At 39.2% G+C, this 16822-nt stretch overlaps 1 pseudogene; it reads left to right on the top strand.

The window, feature by feature from the left end:
• Positions 1–6276: 6276 nt before the first annotated feature.
• Positions 6277–16513, top strand: LOC131774276 (collagen alpha-1(XXV) chain-like; annotated as a pseudogene).
• The last annotated feature ends 309 nt before the right edge of the window (positions 16514–16822 follow it).

The raw sequence follows: 16822 nt of genomic DNA, 5'->3' as shown, positions 1-16822 counted from the left end.
ATAAAATGTCCAGAGAAATGCGCGCGCCGTGATTGGTCAGAACGAGTCCATCATTTAACAAATAGAGAAGCCTTGAATGTGCTCTGTTCTGTTATAAAGCACGCAGGAAGCGGCTAGAGCACGAAAGAAGTGTAGGGAGAAACGTAGTCGAGTGTTTCTCCCCACTTCTTGAGTGCTCTAGCCGCTTCCTAAGTGCTTTATAACAGAACAGAACACGGTTAAGGCTTGTCTATTTGTTTTATAATAAAGAATCCATTAAAAAACAAACTTTATTTCCAAAGTGTCGTCAGCATGCTCCATACTCTCATAAAGCACGCAACAATAAGCCAATCAGAATCCCTGTTAGAATGGTTCAATTAATCTGATTGGCTGTACAAGACTAAAGCTGTCAAAAGTGTCAAACCATCAAAGTTAAAAAACCATCAAAGTTCACATTCTGCGATAGTTTACAAACTAAAATAGTTCGGCAGGTCGAATTTAACACTTTTGCTTGAAGTTTTTAAGTCTCTAATACAGAATCTGGAAGTGAAATGTTCAGTAAACTTCAGCCGGATTATGGCTCTTAAAAACACGCGAGTTTTTCCATATGACAAGGTAGAAAACAAATTGTTCAAGGCGAGTGTTTTTTGAACGAACGACAGCCGAACTCACAGGAACATGAAGATCGCTCGGGATGACAGCGCGACAAAACTCGGCTGCAGTGACAGATGTGACTTTCCACTCAACGCATCGGAAAGGATATCAGAGCAAGCTCTTATTTTTTCACTCGAAGGGCGGCTGATGTAGTTTCTGAGGCTTGCTTTACTGTAAGTAGTAGTAGTAGTAGATCTTTATTTAAACTCGGTTAAGAATCTTCAGTTATACTAATAGTATTTTAATTTCAATCATTTGTAAAAAATTAAAATAACTATAAAAACTGATCTATAAGATTGCCGAGTGGGAATCGAATGTTTCAAGTGCGCGGTTGATTTCCGTCCTAAACTGCCCAATTGATCTAATCGCCCTAATATTCTCAGGAAGAGAATTCCACAGTAAGGCACCGCTATAGCCAAAGCTACGTTTCAAATAGTCAGTACGCGGCTTGGGTAAGTTTAACTTACGGAAAGAATCACGCAAGTCATAGTCTGTGTGTTGCTCACTGAATAAATCATGCAAGTACACTGAGGCTAACCCGTTGAGGGATTTAAACATCATTATAGCTTTCTGCTTTCTTCTTCTTAATGATAGCTGGTCCCACTTCAAAGTTTCAAGAAGAAAGCTTGAGTTTACCTCATAGTTGGCTTGCAGAATAACCCTAGCTGCTCGGTTTTGCAATTTTTGTAGTTTCTCACATAGATAAGAACTCAATCCATATCCCATATTTTTCATCATTTCTGTTTTGTTTTTGAACTCTGAACTTTATATACTGCATGAGTGTTAGCTGTGTTTGATTTTTATTTCCGTACGTAAGCTTGCAATCTAACTGAGTGTGAATTAAAACTCGGAATGTCTATTTTGTTTTTCCTTTGAGGATTTTCGTATCTGCTCACGTTTTAATAACGTAAATTACGGCGCCTGGTATGTTTACAAACCTTTATTTGGTTCTTCTGTTGCTTGCCGGCTCGCTTGTTCGAAAATTTCACTTTCAATTATCGGAAAAAAGCTAAAAAGAAGTCCCGGAAAAGGTCGAACATAGTACAATTTGGCGGATGGCGTGACAGCTTTAACTCAGCTCTATGCTCTATACTCTCATAGAGCACGCTCTTTCAACCAATGAAAGCGCCCGTTATATCCGAACTTTATTATAAATTTCCATAAAGCACGTGTCTTCCGTCTCACGAGTGCACTGTTGAGATATAGTGCACGCAGCCTACGTCATCGGTACGAGCGCACGCAATTCACGATACATTTTATTGAAGAAATAAAAAAGCTTGTTCCTCGAACATTGTTTAGTTCTATAAGCACTTGGGAACATTTTAAAAGAACACTTGAGAAGTGCGAGAATCACGAGCCGAAGGCGAGTGCTTCTTCGTGCCTATATAACTCAACGATGAACTCGGCGCGTTTTTTATTCCTTTAATAATGTACATGAAAAAAAAACAAAAAACGCAAAAAGTCAAGACAGACGAAATTCTGAAGGCGTGCGCGCGCTATTTGTAATTAATTTGCACTCGTGTTACAACTTTGCACGCGTGTTACATGAGAATGCAATCGTTTTCAGCTAATCAGAAGCGCGGAAATTTTTCAAGTACATTATTAATTGGATTAAACGCCGTGGCGTTTATTACATTTTTTGGGATTCGAGTGCGGCGTTTAATTTATACGAGGGCGGCGTTTATTGAAAATCCAATTCATTTCTTGCAATCAATAGTATGGTAACTGACCATTTTAATTTTTTAAAACAGAAGCATGTTTTAGCGCTTTTCTCATAACCATGGGAGTTATTGTTATGAAAATGTTTCATACACGCTTAAGAAGATATTGCACAGAGAACACAAAGTATGCGCGCAAAGGAAAAGGAAAAACAAGGCGTGCAACTTCCAGGGCCGTCTGGGCCGAAAGCCTCCAGAACTTCGTCGAATTTCTTCCGCTTCCAAACGTCGCTCTCCTCCCAGCTTGGGGCGCGTTAAAATTCGATAAACGTGTAAGATCCAAGCAAAAGATCAGTGCAATTGTCCGCCTCTAACTACCTGAAAAGCCTGCTCGATTTCCGACATTCGCTTATCATCCACCGTCGACACATAATGTAGACCGAAGTGGTCGATCATAAATCTTCGATTAATCGTATTACAATTCAAATTAATCACTAACCAAGCTCACATTTCACCCGATCCTCCCCACACCAGTGCATAGTGTGTCGGTCGAAAGACAGTACAAACCAGCCCTCCCCTAAGGCTATTTTACCACCTTTATTCCGCAACCGGAAAAACATCAGCCAATCAGAACGAAGCTGTCAGTAATAGCTTCGTTCCGATTGGCTAATGTTTCCTGCCTTTGAAGGGGCATCAGTGCAAAGTGGGGAATTAACCGTCTCAAAACCCCGCAAAATCACTCGAGACAACACAGAAAAAGGAAGGTAAGTGAATTTTATTTATCTGATTGTCATTAAGCGGATTTTAGGGAAGAAATGTTATGAAATGCGGCATTTCTGAAACATTTCTCAGGATCACTTGCGTCTTGCCGAGATCGACCGCTGCAAATTAAAAACAATGTAAGAGTCCAACTAGTGTATCAAATAACTGACGTCACGCGGCCTCAAACCCGCAGGGTTGTCTGCCTGTGGTAATATTATGGGAATATTCACTGCTCCGAGGTGCATTCGTCAGGTGAAAATTTTATTTGTTCTGGCGAAAATATTTTGCATCATCATCCAACAGAAATTACTGCGCTGTCTGAACAGACAAGCAAATATAGCAATGAACATCTAGTACGTACACCCAATCATTATATATACTTTTTTTCTTATCAGATATCCATCTTTGCTCAAGGATATTCTGGCATTCCAGGATCGAATGGCATGCCAGGAATGCAGTAATTCCTGGCGCCCCAGGGCCGCAACAACAACAAGGAAAAGATGGAGCTAAGGGGAAGGGACCGAGAGGCATGACGGGGAGAAGAGGGGAAAAAGGAAATGATAGGTCACGTGGTAATAATGGTGCACCTAGAATGAAAGGATTAAAATAAAGTAATCGTAATGTAGGTTGTTTTGGTGGCAGATGCTTTAGAAACTCTTTAAGGTGGCCAATTTACATTATCAGTTCAGTGGATAAAACCAAATTATCTTGCAATACCCCTCACCGACGCAGTATCACAGTTACAAAATTACCCTTTTTGAACATCTAAAGGTTTGGCCGCCTTTTCCTGCTGCATTTTGCTGCTTAAAACACAGGGGTCAAGCTAACGAATGCTATCACCTATTTCCTAGATCAAACACGTTATTACGTCAGTTTAATTAGATGCTCAGTGAGACAAGTATTTGAACGTTTGGGGGAATCTCTTGAGCAAACTGTGTGGAAGGCACCATGAATATTGGATCCCAAAATCTTCTCATTTTATGTAACATGTCTTCCTGCTACAACTTTAACCCTAACTAACTCTCACTAACTAATATCACCAAAAAGATATGCAAAGATATTCTCACTTGGTTGTGTTTTCTTAACCTTGGAAGATGACACCACACCTGTGCTCTATGTGAGATAGCGGCACATAAGACTGTGAAAAGTAATCTGAAGCATTGAAGGCTTACTTTCTGGAGATAATTCCGTTATCCGTTAAAAGTAACAGATGTGACCCTTACGCTGATAAAAAAAACCCTAATAAAAAAAGTCTTTTAAATAAATCAAACACCTAAAATAGTGATAATTATAAAAATAATAAATTATAAAAACATCAGTTTCGAGAACATACCAAAAAGAGACACAAAAGTATCGCTCTTAATTTTAACTTCACTAAGGCGAATCTGCAATTTGCACCATTAATACACAAAAACAGATTTTGGAGATGAAAATATATCTCACTGCCTCAATATAAGTATGAATACCGTAATCGACCATAGAACAAATAAACATGATATCAGGCGCTTCAAAGTCCGCAGAAACGCTCCCTAAATATCAAAGGGCTTGACCGCTTTTATCCTGCTGCAGTTTGTCAATTACAACGCTGTGATCTGTGATATTTAAAAGCGTGAATAGTACATTGTCACAGATCAACTGGATACTGTATGTGTGGAAAAATCTGCATGATGACAGAGATAGAGGAAAGATTTAGGTACAGAAATATCGAAAAAATGCAATGAAAAATAATGTAAGCGTTAGAGCCAGTTTGTCATGGCCATCTCTGAAAGAGACGTTTGAGAAATGCCGCCAAACTAAAAATACCAACTAACAATTCTGTGCATTCTTGCAGGCAGGAAAAGTACAAGGTCATTATCAAATTATTTCTTGAACACCCTTATCAAACATTTTTCTGCATTAAGACTGTCCTCGGCATTTTTTATAGGATTACTCATTCAACAAGCTGCAGTCTGATAAAGCTATTAAAGTCTCATTCCAGCGAGATAGCGGTACATAACACTGTGTGAGAAATAATCTGAAGGATTAAAGGTTTACATTCCAGATATAAATTCTGTTAGCCGAAGACAGTAACAGATATGACTCTTACGCTGTTAAAAAAAACCTTTAAGTCTTGTAGAAAAATGAAACACCTAAAATAGTGGTAATTATGGTCTGCTATTTGTACCATTAATAAACAAAAACAGATTTTGGAGATGATATCTCACCGCCTCAATATGAGTAAAAAAAACCGTAATCAACCATAGAAAAAATGATATCAGGCTCTTCGTTTTCAGACCCATTGCTACAGAATTTGCCTTCCATTGTTGAAAATTTCTTCACTACGACACTGGCCTACGGTCTGTAAGGTCATGTCGGTATTTCTAGAACTGCAGATGACATCGATCGTCTTCCACTGACGATATCGGCACAGATTATAAGTGTTGCTTAGAATTTCTCTCAGCACTCACAGTCCGAAGATGAATTATCTAGCTTTACCACGCCTACTTAAGTTTAAAATAAAAAATTTCTCTTTCAAAGAGAAAAAAAGATGAAACGAAACATAGAGACTTCAGTAAAAATTGGCTTTACCAAAGTTTCTCTTGCTGCCCAAAAGATCTGAGTTGCCCAAAAATTGGGAGAGGGAGGGGGAGGGGGGTTTGCAACTGGGTGCTATCACCTGTTTCTTAAATCAAGCACATTATAGTTTCAGTCAAATTTGATATCACTGAGACGGTCTGTAATTTGTACCACTATTAAATGTCAACAAATTTTGAACACACCACCTCACAAGTTTGAGTCCAACACGCGGCGTTCAAAAAGGTTTACACTGTTTTGGAATGGATCCAATAACATGAATACCAAATCGAGCTAAGGACAGCTGAACATATCATATCACAGACCATATCGAACTTTCCTTCTCAAAATTTCTTGTTTGATCAGATTAGGTAGATTTTGTGGCCCAGATTTTTGTGCGTAACTCCTCTGAATCTGAGTGAAACATTGGTCTGTCGGTCAGTACGTGCTTCATTAGTAAACTGATAAGGATATCACAGTCAAGTTGTTTACCAGGTGTGTGGGTTCGAGTAGTTTCAGACATTCTTATCATTTAGCTCCAGCGCTCTTTAATTAAGGTTGTCATTTTAACATGATAACTAACAGTTTGCATTTAATGACATTCAGTAGGATATAAGTAGGCACGTACATAAGGAGATATTTTACAGCAACCACAAAGCATTCGCGCGAAACAACCATCGAAGTATGGCAAAACTTCTGATCCTCGCTGCTTTGTTATTTTTCTCATCCAAAACAGGAGTAAGTTTCATGGGAACAACCACCAGTCCTCAACAACAGAATCCTCAAGCTGGCGCTGACAAAGACCCATGTGAGGTACTCTTAAGCATGCTTTATCCACGATTATTTAGTACTAAATCGCATTTACTTCATGACGCGTTCATTTGTCATACCATGTTTACCATTCATGTCTACCAAGCAAAGCAAAAAAAATTCCTCATCAATCATAAGTTTCAAAGACAAAGGAGAACATTGCTTGAAAAAGTTTTCTTTTAGGAATATCTCCACAACGGTAAGAGATCATCCAATGTTACGAGCTGTTTCTCCTAAAACGAAGCTAAATTCTCAACATGATTAGCATCTGAAGAAACTGCTGTGCTACTTCGGCGGACACGTAGATATCAATAAACATTAAGTACATCCATTCAATGATTATATGTTCTTTCTTCTTTTTCAGAAATCCATTTTTGCTCACGGATTTTCTGGGATTCCAGGATCGAATGGCATACCAGGAATGCCGGGAATTCCTGGCGCTCCAGGGCCGCAAGGACAACAAGGAAAAGATGGAGCCAAGGGGGAGCCTGGTGTCAAGGGACCGAGAGGTATGACGGGAACAAGAGGACAAAAAGGAAATCCAGGGTCACTTGGTAAAAATGGTGCACCTGGAATGATGGGAATAAAAGGTGATAAAGGTTATGAAGGGTCACGTGGCAGCAGTGGACCGCCAGGAATCAAGGGTGTGAAAGGAGAGCAGGGATCTAAAGGAGAGAAAGGAGAAATCGTGAATAGTGCAGTGTCACAGACCAACTGGAAACAGTGTGTGTGGCAAAATAATGATGGTAGAGATAGTGGAAAGATTAAGGTACAGAAATATCTAGAAAATGCGATGAAAAACAAAATTGAGTGTTAGAGCCAATTTGTCATGGACATCTCTGAAAGAGACTTTTTTTCAATTCTGTTCATTCTTGAAGGCAGGAGAAGTACAAGGGCATTATTAAATAGTTTAATAGTACTCTTTCATGCATTTTGTTGCACTAAGATTGTATTCATGGCATTTTTTTTAGGATTGCTCATTCAACAAACCGCAGTCTGATACAGCTATTAAAGTCTCATTCCAGGGAAATATGAGAGTCGACGGCACTTCAGCTAAATGCAACCGGTGGTTCTTCAAGTTTAATGGAAATGAATGCAGTGGACCAATGACAATTGAGGCTGTTGTGTACAACAATTGGCCATCTGGGAATCCTAATCTGCTTCATCACAGATCATTTGAGGGATACTGTGAAAACATTCCACAGGGTAGGGTTACTGTGGAGTTATGGGTAGGACAGTGTCCCGGTTATGTACTGGGGAATGCTTACACTGGATGGAACTCAGTATCCCGTATAATGATAGAGGAAGTGTCCAGAGCCCAGCCCTAATCAGCCCTGTCATCTTCACCTAAGGACTGGAGTAGATAATTCTCTTTTTATTCATCCATTATTTTAGATTCATAAAAGTAGATACAAAAAGGGTCAGTGAGCACGGACAGCCCAAGCACATAACAAGAGTATCTATCATTTTTTATCAGACTTTGTTTGCCGCATGAGGATCGCTTGCAGTTTGAAATGGCGCCGTTGATTTTTCCTTTCGTAGTCACAAAATGACTGGGTTAGATATCTTCATTGCTCCATGCTTCATTATGCATACAGTTATTGGATAAACAAAATAATGGCGTAAAGAGTAGATAGTCTCTGTGACTACGGCTTTGTTTTTAAGTGTAGGACTCCAGCCACCATCAGAAACGTTGGCATTTGCTAAGTGGGAGAAATTGAAATTTTTTCGAAATCTTTAAGTTTTAAGTGTTTCCTTCAATTTTAAATTGACTTCGAGAGAGATTTGCTACAAAAATTAATCAGCTGACGCAAAAGGAGAAATGGAAACGGTCATTTCTGACGGTTATACTTTGCTAACCCTTTAACTCACATGAGTGACCAAAACAGAGTTTCTCCTTACAATATCAATACAATATTAAGCAGAATAGTGATGAAGATATATCAAAATATCAAGAAGCAATTGTTATTTGATCCAATAGCAAGTTCTCAAAACTCACATCACAAGAATTGTCAGGCAGACAGTAAGGAGAATTACAAATGAGATCTTGGGAGTGAAAATGTTAACCAAATATTAAACCTCTTACTTGTATGTCCTACAGATGAAGTTTATGTCAGGGAAAAGTCAGAAAGATGTCTAGTAAGAAGAAAGGCGAGAGATCACATGAGACAGCACGGCGCTTGCGCAAGTCATAATTAAAAGCCACGCACAGGGTGCATCTAAAATAGCATGCAGGCTGAAAAAGCCAAAAGTAGGAAGAGACCGGTAAATTGCCTTAGAGAAGGTGGGTGTGATAGTGGAGGGCATGTGTTCTCTCGCCTTCTGATGTCAGGTGATATAATCTCAATCAAACTTCAACTTACAGGTAAGTCTCGTTTAATTTTCCAATTCTGTCACATGACCAGAAGGCAGAGATCCCATGAGACTTTGATGCACTCATAAGACATGAACTCGAACAAGAGGCATGAAATCCACACAAAAGTAAGAGGTTGAGCATAAACGATGATAACCATTTTTGTAATATATTGTCTAACAGTAACAAAAGAAGCAAAGTAGCACATGTAATATTCCAAAAACATATAAAAGTTTTCACTGGTCAAGGATAGCGGAAGCAAGTCTGTTTCCTTGAATAAGAGTTTGTTGTAATATTAACGGAAGGTCTCTGCAGACTTCCAGCTGCCTTTGCCATGATCTCATGGAAAGACACGTCCTTTTCATTAAAGCTGCATGGGTTTTATGCATCTCTTTCTTCATGGCCAGGCGTCGGGAGTGATTCACCTCGTGGTTGTATTGAAGTGCCATTGCAACAGCATCTGTTAATAAGGTGATCAGTTCTTTGTCTTGGCTGTATTTGCCCAGCGCCAAATCGGCGGCTTTTGTCATGGCTGTAATGACGGGCCCGTCATTAGAGGCGGTTTTGACCGTCCTCATCTGAGTAGTCGTGCCCGTTCAGGAGCACTGAGCTCACATTCTCGTTCAAGTTCGTCAGCTGGCTCAGAACTGGAGCCAAGGCAGCTTTGAACAAATCCGCGAAAGCGTTTGCTGAAGGCATATTCTGGGCGTTACTGTCCGTTGACGGTTCAGGGGCGCACTCGTCAGTTGTGTGGTCTTCGTGATCGGACATAATCACACTGAATTATCGGCACCCAACTACGTAAGGGCCTGAGCTGGACTCCAATTAAGGCTAACTACGCTAACATCTCCAGCAATTCGTGTCAAAAAGGTTTTCAGCGTAGAAAAACCAAGCTCCAAGAATTTGTATGACGCACCGCGTTAGGCGCAAATCGTGCAGTGACTTGCGCAAGCGCTGTAATATACTACTACGGGCGCATAACTTTCTTGTAAACAGGAAAGAACGATAAGCTTATGGGTATGGTGGTTTCGTTTGATGGTGGCCCTGATTCACGACTAAACCTTAACGCGATCGCGGATAACAGGATGCAGAATCAAGAGGAATCCCTTCGTTACAGTTCAAACTTGTGAGTGGTATTTATATTTCTGCCTTAACCAAACAATAATTCAGGAGTTTATGATGGAGCCAAAGAAACAAATAATTTGAAAGACGAAGGCAAAATCACTGGGAAAAGTCCTAAAAAGCCAAGATGTCCAGTAAAAAGATTTTGAGAAATATCTGAAGATGTGTATAAACTAGAGCTTCCAGAACAGCTGGACTACAATCTAGATATTCTGTTTTTAAGCTTAAATTGCGCATTGTATTGCACAAAAGAAGTGAATTTCACATTCCCCAAAACATTGAGAAATAAGAGTCGCCATGAAACGGTCATAAAGAGAGGTAACCTCCAACAGACAGCCAGGCCCAAAGAAATCGAAGGCAGAAGTATTTGATGACGCAAACATGTCTGACGTCACTATTTGCTTCTCTCGGTGAATTTTTTGTTGGACTTCGCTTAATCTGTTTAACCCATACGTTTTCGTCGCAAGATGACCTTTCCCTCGAATTTTCATGGACCTCTTTGCCATGAGGTTAATATTGCCTCTCATTGGTTGGTGCCATGACTGCATCGACACAAACTTAAATGAGGAACGAAAACTACGAATTTCAGTTTAAGGGGTTAAAAACTCGAGGTTTGTTTTCACGCAAGTTTACCTCTACTTAAACAAATTAATAGTTAATAGCGTATGTAAATATTTCGGATTTTGGCGAAACATGGCCAGAATATTCTTCAGATATTTCTGCAGAGTTCGACGTTTTAATGAAATTGGAAATATTTTTCCCGTGTGATTTCCCGAAATATGATAACAACTCAAGTATTTTCTAGGGAGCTAAGGAAGAGCCCGGTGTCAAGGTACCATGAGTGATGACGGAAAATAAGAAGAGAAGGAATCAGGGGTTTGAAAGGAGAGCAGGGATCTAAAGGAGAGAAAGGAGAAATCGTGAATAGTGCAGCGTCACAGACCAACTGGAAACATTGCGCGTGGAAAGCAAATTATAATTAAGACAGAGGAAAGACCAAAGTAAGGAAATATCAGAAATATCTTCAATTTATTCCCTATATTACCGTTATAAGAAATTTATTTGCACTAAAACTGTTTTCTTTGGTTGTTGAATACCGGGAATTCCTGGCGTCCCAGGACTGCAAAGACAACAAGGAAAAGATGGAGCTAAGGGAGAGCCTGGTGTCAGGGGATCTTGGTGACCGGGGTGAACCTGGAATGATGGGATTAAAAGGAGATAAAGGTAATGAAGATTCACCTGGCAGATTCTTTTGAAAATCTTTGCGCTGGTCAATTTACATTATTGATAAAACCAAATTATCACATTAACTGCGGTGTTATATATGGATTTTCCGGCCCTGAGAAAAGCTGTAACAACACACGTGAAAAAGTATGGTATTTTTTCACGTGTGTTGATATAGCCAATCAGCTGCTGACATGTCACTCGCCTTTAGCGTCACTCGTTCAGGTTGATGAATGAACACTTAAAAATCCGTATCGCGGACAGACAGTGAGGTTCAAACTTTCCTAAAAGGAGAAGAAAACCTATATACTAAAAGAAAAACCGAAAGTTACGTATTTAGTGGCCTTGATGTTAGCATTTCTCTCGGCTTAGAATGAAAATCGACAACTAGAAGATTTGCCACTGGCCGATTTTGGCCGTTTACCTGAAAGACTTCCTCTGTCCATATGAACAAAGTCGACAAATGAGAATATTGTAAATTGAAAATTACGGCCATTGTTGTTTTTGTAATCATGATTCGACACATTTTTCCATCTTAAGGGTTAGCGCCAACACACTCTACGTTTGTTATTCGTGGATTGTCGATTTATTTATTTTCATTCATTAATGAAGTCGGCTTTTCTTCTCAGTAAAGGGCTATTGTGTTTATATGATAAACAAAATAATATATAGTTGCTTGTAGATATGGAATTTCTCTTCTCGTGTTCAACTCGACATTTCACTCGTTTGCTCACTCGTGAGCTATCGAGTTAAACACTCGAAGAGAAATTCCATATCTACGCGCGCCCATGTATTGTTCTCTATTTGTCTTGTAATACCCCTCACCGACGCAGTACCACAGTTACAAAATTACCCTCTTTGAACATCTAGAGGCTTAGTCGCCTTTTCTTGCTGCACTTTTCTTATTAAAACACTGTTATCTGTAATATTTGAAAAAAAGGTCAAGCCAGCGAATGCTATCACCTACTTCCTAAATCAAACACCTTAGTACGCCAGTTTAAACAGATGCTCAGTAAGACAAGTATTTGAACGTATGAGGGAAATGGCTTGAGAACTCTTGGTGGAAGGCACCATGAATCTCGGATCCCAAAATCTTATCCTATGTAACATGTCTTGCTGCTACAACTCTAGCCCTAGCTAACTACAAGCACCAAAAGATATGCAAAGATATTCTCTCTTGGTTGTGTTTTCTTAACCTTGGAAGTTGACACCACACCTGTGTTCTATGCGAGATAACGGCACGTAAGACTGTGCGAAAAATAATCTGAAGCATTTAAGGCGTACATTCTAGAGATAAATTCCGCTCTCCGAAAAAGACAGATATGACCTTAACGCTGATAAAAGAAAACTTTTATCTCTTGTCGACAAGTGAAACACCTAAACAGTAGTAATTATAAAAACATCACTTTCGGAGAACATACCAAAAGAGACACAAAAATATCGTTCTCAATTGTAACCTCACAACACAAGTCTGGAATTTGTACACATAATACACAACAACAGATTTTGGAGATGAAAATATACATCACAACCTCAATATAAGTATGAATAGTTTAATCGACCATAGAAGAAACAAACGCGATGTCAGGCGCTTCAGAGTCCGCAGAAACGCTCTCCTGAACATCTAAGGGCTTGACTGCTTTTATCCTGACGCAGTTTGTTAATTACAACAGTGTTATCTGTGATATTTAAAAGACTTAAAAGCGTGAATAGTACATGTCACAGACCAACTGGAAAGAGTGTGCGCGGAAAAATCTGAATGATGATAGAGATAGTGGAAAGATTAAGGTACAGAAATATCTAGAAAATGCAATGAAAAATAAATCAAGTGTTAGAGCCAATTTGTTATGGCCATCTCTGAAAGAGACTTTTGAGAAATGCCACCAAACTAAAAATATCAATTAACAACTCTGTGCATTCAGGCTGGAAAAGTACGAGGTCATCATCAAATTATTTCCTGTAATAGTCCCATGAAACATTTTTTTGCACTAAGACTGTCTTCTTGGCATTTTTAATTGGCTTGCTCATCCAACAAGCTGCAGTCTGTTACAGCTGGTAAAGTTTCATTCCAGCGAGATAGCCGCACATAAGAGTGTGTGAAAATAATCTGAAGCATTGAAGGCTTACATTTTAGAAATAAATTCTGTTATCCGGAAAAACAGATGTGACCCTTACGCTGATAAAAAAAACCTCTAAGTCTTGTAGAAAAATGAAACACCTAAAATAGTGGTAATTATAGAAACATTACTTTCGAGAACATGTCAACATGAGACATAATATCGTTGTTTATTTTAACTTTACAACACAAGTCTGCAACTTGTACCATTAATACACAAAAAAAGATTTCGGAGATGAAAATATATCTCACTGGCTCAGTATGAGTAAAAATACCGTAATCGACCATAGAAAAAATACACATGATATCAGGCGCTTCAGAGTCCGCAGAAACGCTCTCCTGAACATCTAAGGGCTTGACCGCTTTTATCCTGCCGTAGTTTGCTAATCACAACACTGTTATCCGTGATATTTAATAACGGGTCAACTTAACTAATCCTTTCATAGACGTATGGGCTATTTTCTGCCGGGGGGGGGGGGGGGGGTTGAACCACTTGCCAAAAATGCCTGCAAGTTGTCCAAGTTTTTAAGAAACAGTTGAAGAGAAGCAAGGGTCATACGATAAACTACGGCCTTTATATGATATAAATATATATTCTTATGTATGACTCTATCATACGAGCTCATAAAACACTTTAAAAGAAATAGCTGTCTCTGCCATTTCGACCAATGATATGATCAATGTCACTGATGACTACAGAATCGGCATATTCCCTTTAAATGTTAATAAGTGCGATGTTACTAACATGTTTTGCTCCATGGTGCTGCGGAAGTAAGTTCTAATCCGGCTGTGCAATGCACTGAATGATCGTTCTGTAGAAAACGATGCGTGGATGTAGCAGGTATTACTGCAAAGATATGTACCACTTTATTCGGAAAAATCTGGAAACGTATCAAAAAGATCCTTCTCCTGTGTGTATTGCTCAGAATTACTCTCAAAACACACAGTCCGGAGATGAATTTAACTGGCTCTACCACGCTGACTTAAGCTCAAAACAAAAAAATAACTCTTTCAAATAAAAAAAAAGGACGAAACGAAACATGAAAACTTTTGTAAAATATTTTGATTTGCCCGGCACGTATGCCTATGGGTGCTATCATCTGTTTTCTCAATTAAACACATTACAGTTTCAGTTCAATTCCATATCAGTGAGACGGGTCTACAATTTGTACCACCATTACAAAAATCAACAGATTTTGAACACGAAAATCTAACACACCACCTCCAGATAAGTTTAGATCAAACATGCGGCGTTAAAAAGGGTTTATACTATTTTGGAATGGATCCAATAACATGAATACCGAAATCGAGCTAAGGACAAATGAACATCACATCACAGACCATATCAAACTTTTTTTGCATCTCGATATGTCACATTTGATCAGAAGAGGAAGATTTTGTGGGCCGGATTTTACTGCGTAATTTTTTTTAATCTGAGTGAAACATTGGTCTGTTGGTCAGTACGTGCTTCATTAGTGAACTGATGAGGATATCACAGCCAAGTTGTTTACCCGGTGTGCGAGTTCGAGTAGTTTCAGACATCCTTATCATTTAGCTCCAGGTTTCTTAATTAATATTGTTATTTAACATGAGAACTGACAGTTTGCATTTAATGAAATTCAGTAGGATATAAATTGGCGCGTACAGAAGGAGATATATATTTCAGTCATAAATCACAAACTATTCGCGAAAAGTAACCATCGGAGTATGGCGAAGCTTCTGATCCTCGCTGCTTTGTTATTTTTCTCGTCCGAAACAGGAGTATGTTCCGTGGGACCAACCACCAGTCCTCAACAACAGAATCCTCAAGCTGGCGCTGACAAAGATCCCTGTGAGGTACTCTTGAGCATGCTTTATTCACGATTCAAAATCGCTGTACTTCATGACGCGTTCATTTGTCATACCTCAGTTTATCATTCATGTCTGCCAAGCAAAGCACAAAAAAATCCCTCATCAATCATAAGGTTTCATAGACAAAGTATAACATTGCTGAATAAAATTTATTTCTTTTAGGGATATTTCTACGTATACAACGTTACTAGATCATTCGATGTTTCGAGCTGTTTCTCCTAAAATGAAGCTAAATTCTCATCAAGATTAGTTTCTGAAGAAATTACTGTGCTACTCCGGCGAACAAGTAAATATCAATGAACATCAAGTACGTCCATCAAATTAAAATATGTTCTTTTTTTCTTCCTCAGAAATCCGTTTTTGCTACCGGATTTTCTGGGATTCCAGGATCAAATGGCATACCAGGAATGCCGGGAATTCCTGGCGCCCCAGGGCCGCAAGGACAACAAGGAAAAGATGGGGCTAAGGGGGAGCCTGGTGTCAAGGGACCGAGAGGTATAACGGGAACAAGAGGATTAAAAGGAAATCCAGGCTCACTGGGTAAAAATGGTGCTCCTGGAATGATGGAATAAAAGGAGATAAAGGTCATGAAGGGTCACGTGGCAGCAGTGGACCGCCAGGAATCAAGGGTGTGAAAGGAGAGCAGGGATCTAAAGGACAGAAAGGAGAAATCGTTAATAGGGCTGTGTCATAGACCAACTGGAAACAGTGTGTGTGGAAAAATGCTGATAGTAGAGATAGTGGAAAGATTAAGGTACAGAAACATCTAGAAAATGTAATGAAAAATAAATGAAGAGTTAGAGCCAATTTGTCATGGCAATCTTTGAAAGAGACTTTTGAGAAATACCGCCAAACTGAAAACATCAGTTAATCAATTAACAATTCTGTGCGTTCTAAAAGGCAGGAGAAGTTCAAGGTCATCATCAAATTGTTTCCTATAAAGCTCTTATAAGCATTTTTTTTTTTGCACTAAGACTATCATCTCGGCATTTTTTATAGGACTGCTTATTCAACAAGATTCAATCTGATACAGCCATTAAAGTCTCATTCCAGGGAAATACACTAGTCTATGGCAGTTCAGTTAAATGCAACCGGTGGTTCTTCAAGTTTAATGGAAATGAATGCAGTGGACCAATGACAATTGAAGCTGTTGTGTACAACCGCTGGCCATCTGGGAATCCTAGTCTGCTTCATCACAGATCATTTGAGGGATACTGTGAAAATATTCCACAGGGCAGAGTTACTATGGAGTTATGGGTAGGACAGTGTCACGGTGGTTATAGACTGGGTGATGCTACAACTGGATGGAACTCAGTATCCCGGATAATGATAGAGGAAGTGTCTAGAGCCCAGTCCTGATTACTCCCGTCGTTTTCATACAAGGAATGGTGAACAATATTATATTATTTCATCATCCTAGCTTTCAAGATTTTCCGCCAGTATTGATATCCTATAGTGCGTAATGTTTTATTTTTTGTCACAGACATTTTTTTCTTCTCTAAAACATTTCCTCTACTTTTTGTGTGATTGTGGTACAAGATAATTAGGTTTCATCATCTGAGTTGATAAGGTTACTGATTTCTTTTCAATCGCGTGAGAAGGAGAAACTGTTCGTAATATAAACCTCACAAATATCTGCCAAAGTAGAGGTGGCTGTTGGAAGATATTTCCCGAGCTGCGAAGCAGCGAAAATATCTACCCTTGCCACCCACACTAAGTTGAATAGCTGTTTTAGTAAAT

The sequence above is a fragment of the Pocillopora verrucosa genome, chromosome 11 (genome assembly GCF_036669915.1).
Source record: "Pocillopora verrucosa isolate sample1 chromosome 11, ASM3666991v2, whole genome shotgun sequence".
Classification (NCBI taxonomy): domain Eukaryota; kingdom Metazoa; phylum Cnidaria; class Anthozoa; order Scleractinia; family Pocilloporidae; genus Pocillopora; species Pocillopora verrucosa.
The sequence above is the reverse complement of the archived record's forward strand: the minus strand, read 5'-3'. Positions and strand labels throughout refer to the sequence as shown.